At 36.9% G+C, this 27,307-nt stretch overlaps 1 pseudogene; it reads left to right on the plus strand.

Annotated features, from left to right (window-relative positions):
• The first annotated feature begins 233 nt into the window (after positions 1-233).
• Positions 234-15,521, plus strand: LOC124971649 (dnaJ homolog subfamily A member 1-like; annotated as a pseudogene).
• Positions 15,522-27,307: the final 11,786 nt, after the last annotated feature.

Raw genomic sequence — 27,307 nt, forward strand, 5'->3', positions numbered from 1 at the left:
TTAGGAAGGAGGTCCCTCTTGGCATTATTTTTGGCTTTCTCTGCTGCATTTTTCAAGGTAGTAAAGACATTCATGGCCAAAACCAGGACTGAACCCTAGAATAAAGAATTAAGGAAGCTATTTAATCAGGATCTGGTTTAGGCCAGAGGCAAGAACAACAAAACCCATCCTTTCAAATAATGGTAGCCTAACAAATGAGAGGAGGAGCTTAGAGCTTAGAGCCAGTACTAATAATGTCTGGACAGAAGCTTTATGACGAAGGTCATATGTTTGTAGCCAAACTGTTGAGTTCATCATCAAGCGCTATTTATTACAAGATATATGACCTTGGGTAAGTTTCTTAGCACCTCTGAGCCTCTGTTTCCTCACAAGTTTGTTCTGAAGATTAAACAAAATTCTCCTAGATATTGTAGAACAATGTGCTTTAAAAATGCTAGCTCTTATTGCAGAACAGTGTCCCTTCCCTGCTAGAAATTTTCCTTGGTAGATGTGGCAGGAAGACTGGAGTCAGAGTCATGAGGTTTGCAAGTTTCTCATCCTACTTACATAAAGACTTGAAAATCACTGTGCCAGCTAGGAACATCTCCTCATTGTTCCCTTCTCATCTTCTCAATTGCATCCTTTGTAATGTTGCCCTCACTTGAAATGCTTTCTCCCTCCCTTATCTCTACCTATCCAAACCTAGCACAACTGCACCTCCCAAAATACCAGTATACTTACAATCACTGCTCTGCAATTTAACACTTAATTGTTCCTTAATGCTTTCATGATGTCTACATTAATCACTCCTAAGAATTGGGACATTAAATGTAACCATGAAGATGAAAATATCATCTAGTTCACAGTAGGTGCTCATGAGATATATGACAAGTTAAATTCCAGAGTTGGTACTCTGGAAAAAGGTTAGGAAATTATGCAAATATGCTTCAATAACTAGAACATTATCAATCATTACAAAACACAGTTGTCATTATGACTTGGTACTTTGAAGACCATGGGTTCCAGTATCAGATATCCTGTATTCAAATCCCAGCTCTGCTCCTTGCTAGCTGTGTGATCTTAGACAAGTCACTTAAGCTTTCTGGGTCTTGGTTTTTTTCATCTACATCACAAGTGTAAGTATCAACCTCATAGGATTATTAAGAAAATTTAATAAGTATAAAGCATTTATGATAATGCCTGTAAGTATTGGCTTACATTGTAAGTGTTGGCTGCTAATATTATTATAAACTGTTTTATCAGATTAACTGAATAAGGTTTCTCAGAAATGTAACATAGAACATATGCTCTAATAAAAAGAATCACTAACAAAAAGTCAAAGCTCAGAGAGAGTGAGTAGGATAGGAAGGGCAAGATCAGGAGACAAGCCATAGGGAGGGGTCCTAAGAGTCTGACATAAGCCCTAGAATGAAATTGGACTCCTAAATTTTGAACACTCAAAATTTCTCCAGCTTCACAGATTTGCTTTTGGCTGGCTCTTGCAGTAACTAGAGTACACCAGCCTGGCCTAAGTTGTACTCTAAGAAAGAGAAGCGCTAACATCACACTTTTGGAAGACTCCCATTTGGTTTATTAAGTAATTAAGTTCCTGATGCACAAAGGACAAAGCACTGAGGGGCCCTCTGAAGCCAATTAAAGCCCAAATGACTGAATTGCTGCAAAAATGGGTACACAGGGAAAAGTTTTCCCTTTCTCAGGCTACCTCCCACCAATCTCCTAATTAGACTGGGGAGAGGAAGAGTGGATTGTGAGAAAGCCAGGAAATGCCAACCTGAAAGAGGGGTGAGAGGTCTTGGAGCCAAAAGGAAATAAGGTGACACTCAGGATGTCCCTCAGTAACTGTTAAGCAGAAGCCAGGCAAGCACAAAGCACCATATACAACCCACTGCTACGCTGGAAGTACTGACTTCCACAGAAGTTCAGAGTCAACTTGAAGTGTTCTATAATGTAGGTTATCCACAGTCACTTTGTAACCCCAAGCTGTCTTTCCTCTGAGTCACAGAATGTTCCCTAGATACCCAGGTTACTGAAACTCACAGGACAGTTTCTCTAATATTAAAATCAATCAAAAATAGCACAGAATATAAAACCCCCAGAATAAACAGGTTGGGCTTGTAATAAACCAGATAATTTTATTTCCTTCCCACATTACTTGAAATTATTTTTTAGGTATGCATACATTGCTTTCCCCCAGCAAACTGAAAGTTCCTTGATTTGTAAATCATCCCACTTCTGTTTATCACCAGTGCCTAACACAGTGCGTACAGAAAGTAAGTGTTCAATACATATTAATTGAATTGAAATATGTTTGCATCTCCAAAGTGGCTAACTATGGCAAAAGAACCACTCTGAGCCTGTTTTCCATTTGTAAAATGTCAGCATGCGAATATACACTACCTCACTGGATTTAAAGATCTAATCACACTAACATATTCTTAGAAAAATGCCTAATAATATTAACCACTTAATAAATTTTAGGAATTTTCTCTATGAAAATTAGGTGAAATTAATGAAATGGAGCAAGTAGGATGGGGAAGTCACAGCTTACACCTAATTAGGGCACAGACATGTTTGGATATATCTGGTACCATCTAAAGAAGTCTATTTGTGTGTTAGCAGAGAAGGTTTCTGGAAGAGAATCATGATAAATGAAGTAAAAGATACATTGACTTTGATCAAAGAATGGAGTGTGGGTTAAACAGCTTAGTCTCAAGGATCCTCAGTACAGTAGGATTCTGTCACTTGAATTTCTTTCCTTGTTCAATTCCATGTCTTATGTCTGAATAAGAAGAATTGGGATAGGCAAGGACATTAAAGAGTATTACCAAAAGGTTTAAGGGATAAAAAGGTGCTGAGCTAAGTAATTCTGGAGCTGAGTGCAGACTATCAGACTAAAAAAAACAGAACTATACATAAGTATCAAACTGTATTTGAGAAAATTACTTCCCACAGGGGTGTGGATTAACAATTCTGATATTGCTATACATATATAATGGATCTCAATAATTAAGTAAATGGAGAGCAGTTGGTGAGGCCTAGGTTTTTTACTATTGGAATGGGAGGTTACAGATAAATAAGAGGAAAGACTATAATGATTCATGGGGGTAATACAATTGCACACATCAATTTGAACACATGTTTTAACCTTATTATAGATTCACTAACAAAAAATGAAAAATGGGAAAATGTGACACTAAATAGACTATGAAAAAGACCATGTTGGAAATTTGGCCCCCAGTTGGGGTGGCATTAATTGGTGATAGAATCTTTAAGAAGTCAAACCTAGTAGAAGGTAGTTAGATCATAGAGGACATTGCCCTCTCAAGGGATGGATGTTGGTCTTGTGGAATGAGTTAGTTCTCACAAAAGCAAGATATTATAAGAGTAAGACTGGCCCCTCCCCACCTTTTGACTTCCTATCTCACCACGTGATCACTTCCTCTCACACGTGGTCCTCTCACACATGATACCATCTGCCATAAAGTCTTCAGCAGACCCAAGCAGAAGCTGGCACTATCCTCTTGCACCTCCAGAACTATAAACTAAATAAGTCTCTTTTCCTTATTTTATAAAATATCCAGCCTTAAGTATTTTAGTACATCAATGGAAAATATAATAATACAGGGGTTACAAATAATTTTTTAGTTACTTAGCAAATTAATAAAAGCCATGAATGATAAAAATCATTTGTATTAGAGTATAATTCAAAGTTAAAATAAATATCTGTGAGTTTTACTAATAAAAATAATTGAATAAGTAAATGAGAAAAAGAGAAAAATCTCCCATGCAGAAAATTCCAAATAGTTTAAGCAGATACTCTACCTTCAGGATATTCCCCCATTCCTTAAACATGAACTGTGTGTAGTGACTTCCTTCTAAAGAGTATAATATGGAAAGACATTTTTTTTTCTTTTAAAGGTCTTTTTCTTAATATACTTTTTATTTATCCTTTAATTTTTTACAGACTGCATTTTGATTCATTGTACACAAATGGGGTACATCATTTCATTTCTATGGTTGTACATGATGTAGATTCATACCATTCGTGTAATCATACATGTACATAGGGTAATGATGTCTGTCTCATTCCACCATTTTTCATACCCTCCTCCTCCCTCTCATTTCCCTCTACGTAATCTAAAGTTCCTCCATTCTTCTCTCCCTCCCCACCCTACACCCCCATTGTATATCATTCTCCACTTATCAGGACTTAAAATCAGCATACTATAGCAACACAGCTACATCCATGTTTACAGCAGCTCAGTTCACAATAGCTAGATTGTGGAACCAACCTAGATGCCCTTCACAGATGAATGGATAAAGAAACCATGGTATATATACACAATGAAATATTACTCAGCCATAAAGAAGAATGATATTGTGGAATTTGCGAATAAGTGGATGGAATTGGAGAATATCATGCTAAGTGAAATAAGCCAATCGCAAAAAACCAAAGGCCAAATGTTTTCCCTGATAAGTGGACATTTTTTTAAATTAGTAACTATACAAAGAGAAATTGTGTTTCAGTTACTACAGTGGAGATACTCAATAATCACCAGGTTATCATATTTAACATTAACTGTGATAAGTCATTAATATCTATATGTACCCTTAATATCATGTGATGAGAATGGCATTTTACCTCTGTAGTATTTTCCACCAAAACCCAAATCTAATCATGAGAGAAACATCACACAAATTCTAGTTGAGGAAGATTCTACAAAATATCTGACCATTACTCCTCATAACTGTCAAACTCATCAAAAACAAGGAAAGTCTTAAGAATTCTCACAGCCTGAGGAGACACGGGCATTAAATGTAATAAGGAATCCTGAATGAGCTCCTTGAACAGAAAAAAGAACATTGTGGAAAGCAGAAGAAATTTGAACAAAGTATGAACTATATTTAATAATAATGTATAAATATTTTATTAATTATAACAGAGGTACCACAATAATGCAAATAATAAACAATAGGGGAAACTGGGTGTGAGGTAATGGCAGCTCCCTAAAATAAATCTTCTCTACATCTAACAAGATAATTATTGTGAAGTAAAAAGACTTTTTAAAATGGCGTAAGGTTAACATCAGTGCTCCAATACAATAAAATACAAGTGAAGAGGCATATTTTCTCCAACTATGAGAGAAATTACCCAGGTGCTCTGATGTCATGAACACACCTGTGCTTTGTGCACAGCAGAAGAGCAACAACAATCAGTAGGAGACATTAGAGACCATTAGAGTAGTGTCAGCACCCAAGAACCAATAGTGCCTTAAAGGAAGACAGTAGTCCCAGGTGAATATCTGGTTAATGTCAAACAAAGCATCAACAGCACATGGTAAGTGAACTTGTTTGTCACAACATAGTAGAATCTCACTTGAGACTTTGAGAAATACGACAGGGGACTGGGATTCTGCAAGAGTCAGGTGAAGCAAGAAGCAGTAGTATTTGATTATATACCATTATTAAGAAAATTTAGAACCATGAAATCTTAAAGGCTATACATGCAATGTCTAGTCCATTACAGTTTGCTCTAAAGTTTGTTTGCTTGCCAATGTGCTGGAAGTTAGTACATTCCAGTTCCCAAAAACATCATATTTTCATTCTCATCCATGTCCTTGAGGTCATTTGTGTCTATAGTACCTGTGTGGTGAAGATACCCCATAATACCTCTTCCAACTCCTAATTCAGTGACATCACAATTGTAGCTTGACATCAACCACAGTGAGCAGTATTTACAACATGGGAATTGGAAAATTCTAAAAGTCACAGCTTGAAAATGTTTTCTTGATACCTTAAATTTTAAAAACTAAATGGAGAAAGCATTAATAATGTAGATTAAATTTAAAACTATTGTACCTCTAGTGATTATATTGACCCTAATGCAAAAGCAAAGGACATGTTTGCTCAGTATTTTTAAGATATTGACTGATTTAACAAAGGAATTGCTCACAGCATAGAAGAATAAGTGAAGTTCTGACATGCATCTTTGTTGTTCCACTCTTGTTACTCATTTAATAAATGAAAATATCAGTCATATTTATGTCAAGACTACATTCATTTATCAATAACAACCATAGATTGGCTGTATATACAAGAACTACATGACTATATGGAATTATATGCTACCCATCCTTTATATAAATAGAACATAGGAATATATACACACGGCACACTTTTTGTTCTGGAGAGTCAGTTTTTAAACTTTTACCAGCATACCACAGACTACTTGTCCCTGTAGTTTTAAGATGACTGTCACTAGAGTCCTAGTTCATTGCTCAGATTTATCCAAGTTTCTGTAAGCGAGGTTGGTTGAGCTCTAGCCTGAGAAACAAAGATAAGAAAGGAGGAACTGCATGAGGCTTCTGGGCAGAGGCTGAGGATGCCTAAGAAAACTAAAGGAATTAGAACCAAACCTTACACACGGTGAGCAGTTTTGACCAAACTGAGCTTTAGCTGTCTCTCTGCTTCCCCCACCTGGACCAATTGCAAGCAAGCACAGCTCTCTTCATTCATCCTTATCTTCTAAGCTTGAGTAAGCACATTCAATTTGCAGAAGCTTCTGTTGGCAGCAAAAATTGATATATTAAATTGTGGGGAGTAAGTTTTAGCACAACATGTGAGAATATGGAGAAAAGATGACATACAAGAGTGAATAACATGCTGTTTGTATTTTGAAACTACTGCTCCCTACTGGCTTTACCACAGCTAATGAATGGAGGACTCTATTATAAAAGGTGTCTCAGGGGACCTACTATCATCATAACTGAAATTTTTCTTTCAGAGGAGCTCTTGTCAATTCATAGAGAGTATGAAAGAACCACAAAATCATAGTCTTTCTTTCTGCTTCTGTCATAATTACTACAAAAAGTAGCAGCTAGCACCCATTCTTGACACAACATCTTTTCATTATGTGCATGTGTGTTTGTGTGTGTGGCCTGTAAGAAACACTTTCATCTCTTCATCATGTTTTTGAGTATTAAGAAGAAAATTTCTAGTTTAATTTTGGTATTTTTTAGCTATTACACGTGTATTCTAATAGGAAACAGAAATGGATCAAGACCAAAATGCCAGAGTTCAAGGCAATAGGATGTTGAAGCCAGTACACAATGGTTGACAAGAACTAAGTGTGTATAGCTCTTCCCAACTCCACATTCAGTGGTCTCTCCAGCAATTCAATATCAAAATAACTACCCAATTAAAAATGAGCACAGGGATTGAATAGATAATTCTATAGATATAAAATAGAATAGGTATATGGAAAGATGCTCACACTCACTAATCATTACAGAAATGCAAGTGAAAACCAAATGAGATATTGCATTAGAACTGATAGTCTGGCTATTATTTTTAAAAGTAAGTACTGGCAAGGAAATAGAGAAATTGGGATTTTTGTAGACTGTTGGGAGGAATGTAGATTAGTAGAACTGCTATGGAAAACAGTATAGTTTCCTCTGAAACTGAAAAGAGAATTATCATGTGATCCAGCAATTATACTTCTGGGTATACATCCAAAGGAATTATACTTGTACTCCCATGTTCATTGCAGCATTTTTTACAACACTCAAGATCTGGAAACAACCTAAGTGTCTATGTATGGATGAGTGGGAAAAGAAAATATGGTTTATATATAAATGGAATACTATATGGCCTTTAATAAAGAAACCCTCAGTAGGCACAGTGTCATGTGCCTGCAATCCCAGTGGCTTGGGAGGCTGAGGCAGGAGTATCACAAGTTTGAGGCAAGATTCAGAAACTTAGAAATTCCCTAAGGAACTTGGTGAGAATTTGCCTCAAAATAAAAAAGAAATGAAAGGGCTGGGGGTATGACTAAGTGATAAAACACCCCTGCATTCAACCCCCAGTACAAAAATATTTTTTAGCAATTAATAAATGTGAGGAGAGAGACTACAGATTGGGAGAAAATCTTTACTACATGTGTCTCAGATAAAGCATAATCTCTAGGATATATAAAGAACTAAAAACTTAACACCGAAAAAACAGATAACCCAATCAATAAATGGGCTAAGTAACAGAACAGACACTTCACAGAAGAAGATATGCAATCAATCAACAAATATATGAAAAAATGTTCAACATCTCTAGTAGCAAGAGAAATGCAAATCAAAACTACCCTAAGATTCCATCTCACCCCAATTAGAATGGCGATTATCAAGAATACAAGCAACAATATTGTTGACAAGGATGTGGGAGAAAAGGTACTCATACATTGCTGGTGGGGCTGCAAATTAGTGCAGCCACTCTGGAAAGCAGTATGGAGATTCCTAAGAAAACTTGGAATGGAACCACCATTTGACCCAGCTATCCCACTCCTTGGCCTATATCCAAAGGACTTAAAATCAGCATACTACAGAGATACAGCCACATCAATGTTCATAGCTGCTCAATTCACAATAGCTAAACTATGAAACCAACCTAGATGCCCAGCAACAGATGAATGGATAAGAAAATGTGATATATATATATATATGTATATGTATATATATATATATATATATATATATATGAGATGGATTTTACTCAACTTTAAAGAAGAATGAAATTCTGCCATTTGATGGAAAATGGATGGAGTTAGAGAATATCATGCTAAGTGAAATAAGTTAAGCCCCCAAAACCAAAGGCCAGAAGTTTTTCCTAATATGCAGAAGCTAATTCACAATAAGAATGAGATAAGGAAGAACAGTGTTACTTTATATCAGGTAGAGGGGAGTGAAGGGAGGGAAGAGGGGTGTGGGGGAAGGAATGCTACTAGAGTGAAACAGACATTATTACCTCATGTAAACATATGACTGCCTGACTGATGTGATCCTACAACATGTATAATCAGAAAAATGTGAGATTATACTCCATTTATGTGTTGTCTATCAAAATGTATAGGTGCATTCTACTGTCATGTACAACTAAAAAGAACAAATAAAATTAAAAAAGAGAGAAAACCTTCCATTGGAGGCAACATTAATGAATCTGAAGGACATGATAAGATAAGCCAGTCACAGAAGAAAAAATACTGCATGATTCCCCTTATATGTGGAATCCAAAAGAGTCAAACTCATAGAAGCAAAGAGTAGAATGGTGGTTTCCAAGAACTGGGGGGAAGGTGGGGTATATAAAGTTTCAGTTATATAAGATGAATAATGTATAGAGAATCAATTTACAACATCCCAATTATACTTAACAATACAATACTGAGAAATTTGTATTTTTAAGAGGGTAGATATCAAATTAGTGTTCTTACAAGTTTTTAAAAAGACTTTTGATGAGATTTATGGCTACTGAGTTCATTTTCCAACCCAAGTATCCAATTTCAAGACCCCCATCAATATCTTGATCCAAGATCTTAACTGAAAACCAATTCCATAACAATCTGTCCCTGCTATCATGATTGTGCACTTATGCTTCCATAAATGCTAGAAAATATAGCATTTGGATTATGAAGAAAGAGAATAAAGATGCTGATGAGAAATCTCCACTTGAAATGTGGGTCAAATCCATATTAGGAAGCATAACCCGGATTCCACAGAGACTGTTGACCAACAGAGCAGCTGTCATAAGCACAGCATTTATCAAGACCCAGGAAGCCTGCCCTTCTTGAATACCTTTCTATTTTAGCCCTTTGTTAACATTTAAGACCATGAAGAATCAGATGAAATAAGCAGAATTTGAATTTTAAGTGAAGTATACATATGCTTCCAAGTAGTTTTGCATCTATCATAATATTTTCCAGATATGATATTGTTCTTTAGATTGAGCTATGGAAATATTTTGTTCTCTGTTATGTTCAAGCACTTGTTTCTTCACTATTATGGATGGTTATATTAGTGAAAATATGGAGAGCCTGTTTCTCTTGTGTATTTTTCACATTTTCCTCTGCTTTTCCTGGAACATATTTTATTTCATCATCAAATCCTTTATTTTAGGGTGATGATAGCAAAAATTATGCAGGAAAATCTTCTTCAGGGTCAAGCTATGGTTGACACCAAACTGTATTGAATCCTGAACAGAGGACAATCCATTTTATGTAACTACAAAGTATGGTAAAGCTGTTAGTTGACAGAACCTGAAAGGCAGAAAATAGGACATACTTTTTTCTGCTTTGAAGGGAGGGAAACAGACTATCAGTAGTTAGACCTGCCTACTATTGACTGCTATTGTCAGGATAAGTCAAGAGATGCATGAGCTCAGAAAAGGAATACACTGCTTAACAAAACAAGAGAAGGGGGACAGGTTGAAAGGAAAGTGTAAAGTATAATGTAAGTCCTACATCATTGAAAAACAGATCTTTCTTTTAGGGGAAAATATCTGAAGATTCACTGGTTTTTTTATGTATTAAAAATTCTTTGCAAAGAACATATCTCATAAAGGGTTGTTATACAAATATAAAAAGAACTATTTAAATGCAATAATAAGACAACAAACCACTCAATTAAAATGGTCCAAAAATCTGAACAGACATCTTTCCAAATAAGATACACAGAAGGCAAGCACATGAAAAATGTTCCACATCATGTACCATCAAGGAAATGCAAATAAAACAATAATGAGCTACCACTGCACACCTATTAGAATGGCCAACATCCAGAATACTGGCAGCATCAAATGATGGTGTGGATAGGGAGCAGCAGGAACTGTCATTCAGTGCTGGTAGAAATGCAAAATGGTATAGCTACTTTGGAAGACAATTTGTCAATTGCTTACAAAACTAAAAATTCTCAGTACTTGCAATTCTTAGTATTTTCCCAAAGGAGATGAAAACCTACATCCCCACAAAAACCTGTGCACAGATGTTTATAATTTCTAATTGCTAAAACTTGGATGCAACCAAGATATCCTCAGAAATTGAACAGACAAATAAACAAGGGTACATCCAGACAATGGAATGTTAGTGCTAAAAAGAAATGAGCCATCAAGCCATGAAAAGATTTAGAGGAAACTTAAATACATATTACTGAGTGAAATAGGTCAGTCTGCAAAAGCTATATATGATTCCATCCACATGACATTCTGGATAAAGCAAAAGTATGGAGACAATAAAAAAATCAGCAGTTACCCGTGGAGATTGTAAATACATGGGGCACAGAGGATTTTTAAGGGCACTGAAATTACTCTGTATGATGCTATAATTATAGAAATATGTCATTATGCATTTATCAAAACCCATAGAATGTACAATATGAAGAATAACTCTAACTTAAACTACGGATTTTTAGTGATAATTATGTATCAATGTGAGTTTATCAGTTACAACAAATATACTATTCTGGTGGGGGAAATTGATAATGGCTGTGCATATGTAGGAGCAGGAGGATATATGAGAAATCTCTGAACTTTTCTTTCATCTTTGCTGTGAACTCAAACTTGCTCTAAAAAATAAAGTCTACTTTAAAATAACAAAAAAAATCTTCTTTGAATTGTGGATGTCACATGTTTCATTTAAAACAGTGATTGGATGAAAATTGATAACAGTAAATCATTTCAAGTGGCTATATAGCTCCAGAATATTTTTTTTAAATAACATGATGTACACTTTAAGCAACATACAACTGAGGAATTCAAGTTATGTATATTGGAAAGAAAACAAAAAAACTAGGCAGGATGAAATGAGGGAGGACTAATGATACCTGGAACTAAGAGAAGGGAGAGGGTGATACAGAAGGGGACAAAGAAAAGAAACAGAGAGAGAGAGAGAGACAAGAGAGTGCTTATTATAAATACTTCTACAAAGGACAATCCACTGAGAAAGCTAAACCCATCCAACAACAAAAGTATAGCTTCCTCTGTCTTTAGTTTCAGTTCCCAGAGGTACTTAAAGAAAAGGGACTCACAGACCCCCACTCAGTCTCTAGGAGAGCAAAACTTCAGTAAAGCTCAACACAGTGATCTCTGGTTGCAAATTAGCTACATAAAATTTACCCTCTGCTTCAAATTGCTAGGCTACACTCAAGTGGCAATACCTGAGAAATAGAGAAATTAAATGACCAAGTTGATCCACACCCACTTCTGTGGCACCTCTCATTGCCCATGCCCCTCCTCTTTAGTTGGTAGATTCTAAAAACCATCCAGAAAAGAAGGTGTTAATGCTTTATCATGATCAACTAGCACTTATTTCAGGTTCTGCATTCACCAATCAAGCCCAGTTCTGCACACTTACTGCTGTCTGCCTTTTCAGGAAGACTTTCCAACCACAGATATTTAGTCCCTACTATGAGCTAGTGATATATAAACATACTGTATCTATGGTGATACATGTATGAATAAGACATGGAACTTACCCTCAAAGCATTTATAACTAAACAAAGAAGACATATATAAGTTACTATATACCACAGAACAAATGGGAATTTTAGTTCTGAATAGAAGCAGAGGCACAAAGTTGTGTAAGCATCTGGCGTTCGAAAAGATTAAGGCTAAGGTGACTTATAATGAAAATTACTGCCTCATATTTACTAAGCATTTACCACGTGTCAGATTCAACAATAAGCTCTTTACCTAAATCACTGCATTTAATTCTCACAACCAAGTAGGATAAGTAGCATCCCCATTTTACAACTAAAAAACACAAAGATGTAAAGAGGTTAAATAATGCATCCAAAATTATATAGTTAGTTAAATGTCACCAAGGTCTGCTATGGTCTCAATTGTCTGTGCCCCACAAAATTTATATGTTGAAGCCTAATCCTCAAAGTGATAGTAGTAAGAGGGGAACCTTTGGGAGGTGATTAAGTCCTTGTGCTTGGAATTAGTGCCTCTATAACCAAAGCCTAGGGGAACTTATTTGCCCTTTTCTCACTATGTGAGGATGCAAAGAGAAGGTACCATTGATGCTCCAGGAATTGGGACCTCACCACACACCAAATCTGCAGATGCCTTGGTCTTGAATTTCTCAGTCTCTAGAACTGTGAAAATGTTCTGTTGTTTATAAGCTACCCAGTCTATGGTATTTTATATAGTGACCTCATTGAGCAAAGTGTCTATTCCAAGTCTTTCTGTTTCTAGAACCCAAGGCAGAATTCAGATGAAGCTGAAATGAGGTACTATACTTAAAAGGATATTGAGATAATTTCATGACTTTCAGGGCTATTTACAGCAAGGGAGACTGCCCACCAAAAGAACCATGGGGCAACAAATAAAAGGAAGTGACAGGGTTATTTTGAATTGAGGGGAGAAAAGAGTGCACGTTAAATTTAAATGAAGCTGTGTTTTGATAGATTCAAAATAGAGCAGGGATGTGTATAAAGGGGTCAACATCAGGCCTGGGCTCAGAAATAGACCTGGGGATCCTGTCTCCTTGGAAACTAAAGAATTAAGACAAATGTGGAATGCTGTGTCTAAAATCCTCTTATTTTAATGAAACTCTACAATTGGATTGAAAACCACAGCTGTTTCTAGGCAAGAAAGGAATTTTCCATTATTACTGATACGATTTCAAACAACAAAGTCTGACAACTTAAGATACTGGAGAACATGATTGTTCGACATTATGTTCTTTTTTCATTAACGAAAAGGATCTGAGTTTCTTTACACAGGCTTGCAAAGGTTATACCCCAACTCTAAAGACCTAAGTGTTAAGTATCAAGACCACAGAAAAGTGAGGAGACTTCTCTATCTGTATAGAGAGAAGAAAGAATTTGGCATTCTCAGGGATATACAAGAGGAGAGGCAGGGATGAAATAAAATGAGAGGATACAATCAGAGTGAGATGCAACCAGCCTATGTATGGGATAATGTGACCTCGTCCAGCATACTAAGGAAAGTCTACTGAGTTCATGGATAGATTGAGAACAGAAGAGCAAAAGCAAGAGAACCAGGGAGAGAGGCAGAGGTTATGTTTCATATACATATAGTCTGGGACAGGGACATCATGTGTGCCCAGGAAATATATGAGACGACTCTAAAAGTTAACAAAAATCTGTGGAATGTGTTTGAACTTCCATAGGCCATGAAATTATTTTACATCTTTGATTACAAGAGCAGGAAAATTCCAAACTGACTTGAAATATACAAGGCCAGGGGAAATCAAAGAAGTATTACTTCAGTGCACAAGAAACAAATTTAGAGAACATGCTCTCTCAAAATGTAGACATCTGGATTCAAGTTCTACCTCTATTAGTCAACAACTGCCAAATTCAAAAAGAGATAAGGAGAAGTTTCAATGACCAAGGAATAAACAGCTTAAAAAAGCAAAACATTAAGAATGTAAGAAACCCGGGAAATTTCCAGAACGCTGAGTGAGAGGTGGAGGAGTTGTAGCTGCCTGAGCTGCACACAGTTATTCCCACTCCCCGACACTGGCCCCAGCCCACTCACCAGAAAAGGTGAAAGAAACCACTTACTATGATGTTTTGGGGGTCAAATCCAATGCCACCCAGGAAAAACTGAAAAAGGTTTACAGGAAACTGGCCTTTAAGTACCACCATGATAAGAATCCAAATGAAGGAGAAAAGTTTAAACAGATTTCTCAAGCTTATGAAGTTCTCTCTGATGTCAAGAAAAGGGAATTATATGACAAAAAAGAACAGGCAATTAAGGAAGGTGGAGCAGGTGGTGGTTTTGGCTCCTCCATGGACATCTTTGATATGTTTTTTCAGAGGAGGAGGAAGGATGCAGGGAGAAAGGAGAGATAAAAATGTTGTGCATCAGCTCTCAATAACATTAGAAGGTTTATATAATGGTGCAACAAGAAAACTGGCTCTGCAAATGAATGTGATTTGTGACAAATGTGAAGGCTGAGGTGGTAAGAAAGGTGCAGTAGAGTGCTGTCCCAACAGCCCTGGAAGTGGAATGCAAATAAGGATTCATCAGATAGGACCTGGAAATGGTCCAGCAAATTCAGTCTGTGTACATGGAGTGCCAGGGCCATGGGGAATGGATCAGTCCTAAAGATAGATGTAAAAGCTGCAATGGAAGGAAAATAGTTTGAGATAAGATGATTCTAGAAGTTCATATTGACAGAGGCATGAAAGATGATTAGAATATTACATTCTATGATGAAGAAGACCAAGAGCCAGGACGGGAACCAGGAGATACTATCATTGTGTTAGATCAGAAAGACCATGCTCTTTTTACTCAACAAGGAGAGAACCTTTTCATGTGTATGGACATACAGCAGGCAGAAGCAGTATGTGACTTCCAGAAACCAATATCCACTCTTGATAATTGAACCATAGTCAACACCTCTCATCCAGGTCAGATTGTCAAGCATGGAGATATAAAGTGTGCGCTAAATGAAGGTATGCCAATTTATCATAGATCATGTGAAAAGGGTTGCCTAATCATTGAGTTTAAGGTACTTTCCTGAAAATGACTTTCTCTCTCCTGACAAACCCTCTTTGCTGGAAAAACTCCTACCTGAGAGGAAGGAAGTAGAAGAGACTGATGAAATGGATCAGGCAGAACTGGTGGACTTTGTTCCAAATCAGGAAAGACAGCACCATTATAATGGAGAAGCATATAAGGATGATGGACATCATCCCAGAAGTGCTGTTCAGTGTCAAACCTCTTAATGGGGCCAGGGAACAACACTCACTGCAGGCATTTTATGTGCAGTAGTGAGCAAGTGAAGGAATATAATCATAATATGCTCACTACTTGCTATTGTTTTTGTTTTAATATTCAATTATAGTAGTGTTTAAAAGTTAAACGAAAAATAAACACAAATATAAAAGCTCAAAGAAAAAGAATTAAGGAACCCAAAGCTCGCTAAGACAACATTATTTCCACATACATTTTCCTCAGGAAGCAGGTGTTTACATGGGGCTCTTATGACATCAGTTCTAAAGGTAAAGGTAGGACAATCAGTTATGACTGGCATAAATTGTCAACAGGTACATTGTGCTGAGAATTTGGAGGAGCTAAGACTGCAGGCAGGTAGGTCACCTGTGTACAGTGAGACAAAAATTATTGATTCCTTAGATTCTATTCACTGTGACCAAAATACCTGACAACAAAAACTTAGAGAAGGAGAGATTTATTTTGGTTCATTGTTTCAGAGGATTTAGGCCATCATCAGCCAGCTGTGAGGAGGAAACATCATGGCAGAGGAAAGCTCCTCAGCTCATGGCAGTAGGGAGGGGAGAGAGAGAAAGACAGAGAGAGAGAGAGAGAGAGAGAGAGAGAGCAGGGAGAAGATAAACCTTTCCAGGCCATGCCTCCAGTGACCTACTTCCTCAATTAGATTCCCAACTAGGTTCCACATCCAAGCAGTCCATTCAGTCCATTGATGAGGTCATGGTCCTCATGATCCAGTCATTGCCTAAAAGTCCCACCTCTGAACCTTACTGCATTGTGGCCCATACTTTCAACACATGAGCCTTTTGGGGGATATTCTAGATCCAAACCACAACATTTGTAAATGAGACTGTCTAAAATAAAATCTTAAAATTTGACATCTTAAGAATATACAATCTAAACATGACAACCTGAGCCATTAGAAGACAAGCGAATCTAAAATTATGACCCTGAGCAGGGGAGCATAAATGGAAAGGAATTAGGCTTCAAGACTTGGTGAGGCAAATCTGTTCTTTAGAGATATTTTATCTGTTCTACACAATAACTTTAAAATTTCATAAACTAATTTTCCAACACTTAAAATAAAATCACCAGCTTCTTTTGAAGGTCAGAAGATATAACCAGATTTGGCCCATGTTGCCAAGTGGCAAAAAGGGTTGGATGTGGATAGGAAATGATTTCTTTGTCTTTCTGAATTCCCTATCACTCCTGAATGTCTCATATCCATCCAGTTTACTTATATTACCTGGCAGACTCCTGGAAGAGTCTGTAATTCCTTACTGAAATTCCAAAGTTCATGATGCTTTAATGAAAAATGATGACTATATCCCATGAGTTCATTCATAAACTTAAAAATTGGTTTAGGGATCTCTTTTCCGGAACACAATATTGCACCCTGGTGAGACTGTTTTTCTGGGCTTTGGAAAGGGACATGCTTCCCCCCACCCTAGATCTCCTTCTTCATTCACTATATGGTCAGTGTGGTGTCTTCTGCTCAGTTATCAGCATTCATTTGTGGAGAAGGACAGTGTGACCTCTCGAGCAGGAGGACCTTTTGAGTGAAGAAAGCTGTTAGCAAATCAATCCTAAAGTGATTTATTTCCAAGCAGCAGATAGCAAGGAGGCAGTGTATATTTATCATTTGGACAAGGCCTTAATAAAGATAAATTCGAAGTTTGAGTTCCTCTAAGGAAGTGGTTTTAACTTCCGACATATGCCAAAATGCACTTCACAGCTAATTAGGTGGTATTCACATATGCCTTAAAAGTGGGCATACTTAGGCAGTTGGATAGGAATGATATGTTTTTCTATATTTAGATGTGCTATTGATGGCCTGAAAAATCAGGGGCCTTTGAGACCATGGAGTAATGTCAAGAGTTAAATTCAAGAATACCCTAAAGACAATAATTAATGTGTGTTCATTAAAAAATCTATGGCTAGATGTTGTTGTTCAGCTACAGCAAAAAGGACAAATGAACAGAATACCAGTCTTCCACGTGATTAATAAAATCATCATTCCTGAACTTTACTTTTATTGTCTCCCATCTGCTTTTGTAGGATCTGAACACACACGCACACACGCACACAAAGTTACGGTAAAATAATGGGACTGACTCTATCACTCAATATCAAAAACTAAAACTTTGGTTTTCTGCACTGAAAAGCAGGACCTAGACTAGTATAAACCAAACAACTCATCTTGGGCACAAAATTTAAGGAGGCACTCACTCTCAAGATCATGCAAGTGTAGGGCCAGCATGTACAAGTAAATGCTCCCTTGGGGCCTGACTTACCTCACCCTAGTCCCAAATCTGTTGGGGATAGTTTCATTCTTGAACTGTGTTGTCCTCAGTTCTCACCAAGGGAGTAGAAAAGCCAAAAAAATGTAGAATGCTTACAAAACCAAATGTGGACATGTATGATAAATACTAATTAGGCTATATTGTGTAGAGAATATCATAAACCCTTATATATGGTCTCAGTAAAGAGAGGGGTCAGTATAAATTAGTGGCATGTCTGAATATCCTTTTCTGAATTTCAAAGCCTATTAATAGAACTGAAGGCTAACATGATACTGCCAAGGAAAGAGCCTATAGGTGAAAAGTGAAGGATCCCATGTTGTAAGGATCCCACTTACATGGTTTGTGATTAGTTCTTTAGTTCACAGTACCAGTGGAATAATAGAAATTAAAACTCATTTCTTCAAGTAGGCTAAAAATCTCCAAAATCTTGATAACATGATTCATTTGCTTATGAAACCTTTCCTCATACAGAGTCCAAACTGGAAAATTCAGCCTTGTCTCATTTATGAAAAATTCAAAATAGAAAATATTTCCAATTAGAGCTTCATCATTCAAGCAGAAGTGGAACAGGAGACTTCAGGTCTTCTTACTTTACACCATGTGATTCAGAATAGATTACAGAGTAACTTTTGTTTTAAACTCTAGCCTATTTCATCTCCACTCTTCTACTCCAGGCATCAAGTCTCAGAACATGACTGCATTTGGCAGGACTGAGAAAAAAAAGCAGGCTAAAATGGTGCCAAGATGAGAACAGTCATGTTCATCCAGCTTTAATTGGTACCCAACTTGAGACTTTCCAAAAGGAAGATCATTGAGTACTTCCAGGTGGGAAAAAAAGCCACCTCTTCAACAAAATTGATCAAATTGGCTTATGAAGCATTGTGGGCACAAAATCACTCTTGTTAAACAGAGAGGCTCTCTGGAAATGAATTCCAAACATAGGGATTAACATTTCCTTTGAAATGGTCACAGCACATGGAGAGGGAAAGTCCTTGATAAAATGTGGTTTCCATTTATTGAATTCCACTTAGCTCAGCTCAGCTCCTGGCAAGTTCTCCCTTAGTTTGTCTGACTGAGCTATGTGAGAGTGGGGTTTTCAATAGACCATTTTGAAAGATGAAATTGCAATAAGAATGGTCTGGAACCTAGCATAAGTAGTGTTGCCCTTCTGAAGTTTATACTCAACATTCAGAATTAGTCAAAGTCACTTATCAATTATTAAATAGTTATCAAGTACAGCTGGGAGTGTAAAGGCTCTATTCTTGGTGCTGGAGGGAGACTGGCTAATAATGGCAGATGCCAAAGAAATCCAGAGTCTGCTATGGGAGTTAACTGTTTAATAAGAAGATAAAGATATTTGCATGAATAGCTAATATGAAGTAGAAAATGTTACACTTCATGAGAGGAACAGAAAATGGGCTAAAGAGTCAAAGTGTATTCTGAAGACCAGTACATAGGTATCACAGGGAGATGGTTAGAAATGCAGAATCTCGGTCCCCAGACCAGACGAACTGATTCAGGCTCTGTAGTTTTAAAAGATTCATAGGTGATTCTTTTTAGTTTGAGAGTCACCTAGAATACTGAGGAAGGAGAAATTGCTTCCAGCTGAGGGGTCAAGAAAGGCCTAAAGAAGATGACACATGAACCAGATTTCAACAGTATGGCATAAACTTCTAGATGATCACCAAAAATTGCCCTCTGTTTCTTTCATTCATGTGGCTAAACTACATTTCATAGCCTCTCCTGAAGTTATGTGAGTGAATAGTTAATTTTTAATGGAATATGAAAGGTAGCAATGTGTTACTTCCTATATTCTCAAGTCAAGTACCTCTCCTAAAAAAATCTAACATGGAGCTTTGAGCTCTCAGAAGTAGAACTAATAATAGACTACCTAGTGCAGAATAAAGTTTGTCACTCCATAGAAACATAGTAAACTGTCATCTTAGAATGTGGGCCAAAGAAAAAATATAAATGCAGGAAAGGTTTCATAATAAGAAAGCAATTATTATATACTAAGGATACTTAAAACATACTTATCTTTACTAGCATTTCTGAAAGTTAAATTTTTTAAAAGTGAAGATTTGTGAATGAAATATTATCTTTCCAATGAGTTACTCTCATTTCTGAGTTGCTTTCTCTTTGACTAATTGTCTATAGTAAATGTCTGACCTTGGTTGTTTTGCCCTAGATTCTATCATATCCCTAAAGGCATGAGAAAATTTTCAGTACAATCTTCACTAAAATTGTAGTTTTATATTTTCCATTTAAAAATATTTTTGTACTTTTACTTTTTAAAAAATGTATATATTTGTTAATGGGCATACTTTAAAGCATGGCTCAGTCATGCTAAAAAATAAATAAGTTAAATGATAAATATACTCCAAGTTGGTGACTGGTTAGAATTCCAGGATTATACCAAATCCAACTGAAGCACTCCTGAGGGTGTGAGCACACAAATATTGAACTTGAAAATTACAAGCTTGAAGAGTGTAGAGAATGCACTAAAGAAGTTGATTGAAATCAATTATCCTCCTGAAAATTGGGAAGTGTTCAGAGAACAATTAGGAAGAGTCCAATCCATATTCATTAATACAGAGTGGGTCCCCAAATGACAGAGATGTCTGCTGTGATTAACAAAGAAGATTTTTTTTTAAAGACAACCTCATAGAAGACAGAGACGTGGGAAAGGCTTAGAGAACACAACAGACACTAGCATTATTATATTAGAAAGAAGCTGCAGTGTAATTAATGGTGAAATAAATGGATTAGTACAGTCATTAGCTGCATGTCATTTTGGTCAAAAACAGACCATATACAAAACAATATATGCCATGTAGCCTATAGAGTATAGTAGATTATCCACTTAGGATTGTTTAAGTATATTCTATGATGTTCCTACAATGACAAAAGTGCATAATGAAAGACACATTTCCCAAAATATAACCCCATCATGAAGTAACACATAGGAGGGGAAATCAAGGGCTTCAAGTGTAAACACAGAGGAAGTGAAGAAGCCCCTTTTCCTCTTATGCATGCCTATTTGTGTTTCTTTAATTAGAGGTTTATAATTATACATAATTGTTGGGTTCCTCCCAACAAACTCATACATACATGGAATTCAATTTCAATTCATTTTTTTTATTGTAAACAAATGGGATACATGTTGTTTCTCTGTTTGTACATGGCGTAAAGGCATACCATTTGTGTAATCATAAATTTACATAGGGTAATGTTGTTTGATTCATTCTTTAATTTCCCCTCCCCCCACCCCTCCCACCTCTCTTTTCCCTCTATACAGTCCTTCCTTCCTCCATTCTTGCCTCCCCCCCATTATGTGTCATCATCCACTTATCAGTGAGATCATTTTTCCTTTGGTTTTTTGAGATTGGCTTATCTCACTTAGCATGATATTCTCCAATTTCATCCATTTGCCTGCAAATGCCATAATTTTATCATTCTTTATGGCTGAGTAATATTCCATTGTGTATATATACCACAGTTTCTTTATCCATTCATCAATTGAAGGACATCTAGGTTGGTTCCACAATCTGGCTATTGTGAACTGAGCAGCTATGAACATTGATGTGGCTGTATCTCTGTAGTATGCTGATTTTAAGTCCTTTGGATATAGGCCAAGGAGTGGGATAGCTGGGTCAAATGCTGGTTCCATTCCAAGCTTTCTGAGGAACCTCCATACTGCTTTCCAGAGTGGCTGCACTAATTTGCAACCCCACCAGCAATGTATGAGCGTACCTTTTTCCCCACATCCTCACCAACAACTATTGTTACTTGTATGCTTGATAATCGCCATTGTAATTGGGGTGAGATGAAATCTTAGGGTAGTTTTGATTTGCATTTCTCTTATTACTAAAGATGGTGAACATTTTTTCATATGTTTGTTGATTGCTTGTAGATCTTCTTCTGTGAAGCATCTGTTCATATCCTTAGCCCATTTGTTGAATGGATTATCTGTATTCTTGGTGTAGTGTTTTTTGAGTTCTTTATAGATTCTGGAGATTAGCGCTCTACCTGAAGTATGAGTGGCAAAGATTTTCTCCCACTCTGTAGGCTCTCTCTTCACATTGCTGATAGTTTCCTTTGCTGAGAGAAAGTTTTTTAGTTTGAATCCATCCCAGTTGTTGATTCTTGCTTTTATTTCTTGTGCTATGGGAGTCCTGTTAAGGAAGTCTGATCCTAAGCCAACATGGTGAATATTTAGACCTACTTTTTCTTCTATAAGATGCAGGGTCTCTTTCCTCCACTTTCCCAATCCCCTTCCTCTACTCTAATAGACTTCCTTTTGCTCATCTATTTATTTCTATTAGAGTGTCGCTTTTTACTTAGTATAAAGGTGAAATTCCCTCTGGTATATGTATCTATGCACATGAATTTTTTAAGAATTCATTCTGTTTTACATCTCCTTACCCATCTCTCCTCTCTGCTTCTCAATCTCCTTTTTCTATACTACTGATCTTCCCTTTATCTCTATGGTCTCTGATCATTCCCTCTCCCTTTCCTTTATTTTACTGTAGCTTCCACATTTGAGAGAAAATATTTGAGTTTCTCAGTTTGGCTTATTTAACTTAGCATGATATTCTCCATTTCCATCCATTTACTGTCACATGCCATAATTTCATTCTTCTTTATGAATGAGTTGAACTCCATCGTGTGTGTGTGTGTGTGTGTGTGTGTGTGTGTTTGTGTCACACACATATATACAACAGTTTCTTATCTACTCATCTATTGATGGGCACCTGGGTCAATTCCATAATTCAGCTATTTTGAATTGTGCTGCTATAAACATTGAGGTGGCTATATTGCTATAGTATGCCAATTTTAGATCTTTGGAGAAAATAGCAAGGAGTGGGATAAGTGGGTCATATGGTGGTTCCATTCCTAGTTTTCTGAGGAATCTCCATATGTAAATGCCTAATTGATAACTTTAGTTGTCTTACTTCATTCAGGTTACTAAAACAAAATATCATAGACTTAATGTCTTATAAAAAATAGAAATTTCTTGTAGTTCTTGAGGTTGGAAAATCTGAGATCAAGGTACCAGCAGATGTAGAGTATAGCCAGGGCCTATTTTCTGGTTCATAGATTGCATGTGTCCTCATGCAAAAGGGGTAAATCTCTGGGGTCTCTTTTGTAAGGACAGTAATCCCATTCATGAATTCTCCATCCTCATTAACTAATCACCTCCCAAAGATCACACTTCCTAGTACCATCACCTTAGAGGTTAGTAATTTAACATATAAACTTGGGAGAGAAGAACACAAACCTTCATAGTACAACAATTATAGTCTACATGGTAGGTCAAGGCTTAAACCTAGGCAAAGAAGGATGGCTGTTGCCTATGAACAGGGCCCTAGCCACAAAGTGTTCTCCCTTGCTGTCATTGTCATGACAGTCTCAGAATTTGCTTTCAGCCTTAAAATGTGAACTCTGGCTACTAATCATAGACCTATAACTAACATTCTGAGTGACCTTGAGGAAATCCTCAACTTGTGTGTAATATTGTGATTCACTTGTCCTGTCAATGTCAAGAAACTGTTTAATAACCAAATGTGACTATATGAAAGTTGATCATTGCTGCACAGTGTAAGGAACTGTTACTATTATTCATTAAGAGCTTACTCTGTGCCAGGTAACATAATCAACAATATTCATTAATGATTTACTCCTCACAACTACCCTGTGGACGTAGGTCCTATTATTATCCCATTGTACAGGTAAGGAAACTGAGCCCCAGAGAATTTAACATGTCCATGATCACAGAGCTAGTAAACAGCAAAGCCAGAATGTGAGACCAGGCATTTTGATTCCAGAGTCTGTGTTCTAAACCACTGCATTCTTCTAACTTCTACCATTAATATCTGAATTTTGTACAGCCTTTTACCTTCTTTGAACTGTTACTCCTCCTGTGAGTTCCTCTGTACTTTATAGGTTATTGTGTACTTTTGTATACTTTCTCATTTAACCAATGCAACAATCCTGTTAGCAAAATCATCCCCAGTTTCATGGAAAGGAAACCAGATTCAGGGAGAGGGACTTAATCAAGGTTAAACAGCTACTAAGTATTAAGTGTTTTTCCCAACATGCTGCCTGACCAATTTTGCAGCAAGATACATGGAGGTCAGAAAGTAGTTCTTTTGTCAGTTAACACAAGAATTTTATTCTCTGGAAAATACATACCTTAAATATTATTACGTTCCATGGAATTTAGGAACAGCAAGGGTTCTGAGATGCCAGAGCACAAGACAAATGTAAAGACCAGAGCCCAGATATAAACTTGAGAGGTACTAGAATGGGAGTGCTGAGCATCCAAATGCATTTACCAATGACAATCTTAGAAGGAGGTTGTAGCTCTAGGCCATTTTTATAGACTGTACCTCATAAACTCTTCAATGGTAAATCCATATTCAAGTATTATTCATTAGTCTGCCGGGCATAGTTTACAAAAGGACTCATCTGTGGATCTTTGAACTAAAAAGAATAATTTATTTGAATGCAGAATTCAATACCAGTCAATGAATGAAGGTCAGGTTAGGTAACCTTTCTTCAGCAGATTTCAAGTCAACCCTGAATCTCAGCCATCTCACCCTCCCTCAAAGTGCAAGTGAAGTATGCATACAAGATTGAGGAATAGGAGGACCTTTCTTGGAGCATGCCTTATTCCCCTTCTGACTCTCTTTCTCCAGGTGGCCAGCACCCTTTTGCAACCTCCCAATGCTGTTTACCATCTGGTGTTGGTCTCCCTGCAGTATCTCATGTCTCTCACCTAAACTTATTCGTTTAAGTGACCCCTCTCCTTAGCATATCACATGGGATTGTGAGTGGCTCTGACAAATTAATTACTACTAAATTGTATCGACTAACAGTGAATTTTGTTATTCAGCCCCACACCTATAACAGAAGGCAGCATGGTATAGTGGACAAAAATTGGTATAAAACTCTACCAGATTGTATGTCAGGACAATAATGTCCTAGTTCAAGGTCTCTACAGTTAGTCTGTATGATTTATTTTCTTTAGGCATCAGTTTCTTAATTTTGACCAGAATCTGTTACCCATTTGTGTATTATCAATATTCCCCTGCATGCTCTATGATCTGTCCCTGGCTACCCCAAAGTGAAGAGGAATTATTTTGGATTTCTGTATGTTTTTCTACAAAACAGAACTGGATTTACTTATGTTTATACACAGTTCATTGACCTTCTTTTCTTAGTTGACTCCATCACTCTAGTTGGAAGAACAAAGAGTGTTCTAAGCATTCTTAGGGTAATTTAACTTAAGGTTCAATCCTATAATGTCCTTGAGGCAAAAATAAGAGTTTGTTTCTATAGGACAGTAGGAAATCATGGAAGATTTCTAAGCAAAGAAGTGATAAGTAAGTTTGTGTATGTAATATTTAATACTTAAATTATCACTCTCTGTGCTTAACATCCATGGTAAGAGCCTTACATACATTACTTCAACTAAATTCTTACAAAAACCCTGAAAGCTAAGTATTTTCATCCACTCTTACAGAAATTGAGGCACAGATACATTATAGAACTTGGAAAATAATCCAAGTCTGCCTGATGTCAAAGCCTATATGTTTCACCATGATGCTAAGCAGAGAAAGATCATGCAACTATTAAGATTCAAACTCAAGCTGAATCAGGAAGAAAACAAAATGCTTCTATCCCATGCCACTCCTGCCTCCAGCCCAATCTTCAATTGGCAGATGCCAATCATTTCACGTGAAAATTTATTCCTTTAACTCAGTCAGTTCCCCTTATATAGGCTGGCTCTTGCAGCTGTCATGTCATTTTTCCATTTCAATGGAACATTTTCTCCATGACCTCCTGAAGCAGGATTTGACTGAAGTGAGACAAAAGATACCTTAGTGTTCCTGGGAATCTAAAAGGAAATGAAAAAGAAAGGAACAGATCATTGATGAAATAAAAAGGAGTCAGGACAGGAAACAAATGAAGATGAAGGAGTGTCAAAAATAAATATTTGACTTCAGAGTTTTGCCAAGGGTTGATTTGTATATTATAGAAAGGAAAATAGCTATAAAACAAGTAAAAATAAAATAAGCTGAGCAATGTTTTTTCTGACACAGAATTAAAAAGACAATGAATGTTCCTTGATACTACAACCTATGCAAACCAATTCATCCAAAGACTCAATTTTAATAACAACGAAATTGACTCAACTAGTCAAGAAGATGCGTTTCTCAAAATGTTTGCCTCTGCTTACAGCAGTTCCAGGTGTTCTGTTCACATTTCTTCCTCCAGACCTTATTCTTGGCTCGTGTATTTACCACAGCACCTGTGCCAAAAGATCCAACTGTTGCTTTTCTCCAGATTTTGTCTTTTTTGAGGAAGGCAATGATCACTCCTGATCCTAAGTAAAAGTGGCAGCCAGGAGAATGTAGTCTTAGAGATGCCTCACCTATACAGTGAAGTCAGAGTCTTATAGCTAAGACCCAGCTCAGCACAGATCCCCAGAGGGAAGAGAAATGGTTATCAAAGATGTGTGTGTATGTGTGCAAGAGAGATGAGCAGCATCCAAAGACTCATCTCATTCATCATAGAATAAAAACCTTGATGCAGTGATGCAGAGAAGACTCCATGAATTTTTTTGACTTGCCTCAGTGGCTGGATCTTGTACACACTCTGGACTCCAGCAGAGTTATGTGAAATTTCCTCTTACAGCTATAAATTCAAAAAACTGTTTTAATCTCTTACTGTTTACCAAGTAGACACTGAGAGAGGAATGTGACCACAGAGGTGAAGAAAAGACAACCTCCAGTAACCCCATCTGAGTGCCCATGCTCTAATTCATACATATCTTTCTTATTGGACTCACCACATTCTCCTAAATCAAAAGGGAAAATTCCTGAGGACAAGGAATATGCTTGTATCTCCAGTGTCTATAACAATGCCTGGCCTATTGAAGAAACAATACAGACAAGCTAACAAGCAGTATTATAAATAGAGTGAATCCCATTTTTTCACCGACTCCAGAGACTGGTGTATATTCCTAATGGATCTTCAATGATCAATAGCTTCAAACGGTTTAGTGCTGAATCCTCTCAATCAATGGTTTATGATAGGTTAACAAAGCATAACAGAACTAGGGAGGCACCTTCAATTTTAAGGAGCCATTTTATAGTGTAAAATAATAACCACCCGAATTATGTCGTTGATCTTTCAAGTGAGTTTGATATGCCTGGGCTTTCTAAACAGAACTACCTGCAGCAGCAATTTCTTACAGCCCTTCTTCCATAAAACTACTTCCCTGATTTAAATACACGCCTGTAAGAAAAAACATGTTTTTCCCAGCAATTGCCTAGTGAACCCACAGCTGCTGCCTATTGTTAGGAACCAACTTGAAGCAATCAGGCATTCTTTGTATCAGCTGATAAATGAGGAAATCACACAGTCACCATGCCTAACTGCCTCACACCTGTGCTTACAAAGGTGGCAAC

Source organism: Sciurus carolinensis, chromosome X (assembly GCF_902686445.1).
Source record: "Sciurus carolinensis chromosome X, mSciCar1.2, whole genome shotgun sequence".
Classification (NCBI taxonomy): domain Eukaryota; kingdom Metazoa; phylum Chordata; class Mammalia; order Rodentia; family Sciuridae; genus Sciurus; species Sciurus carolinensis.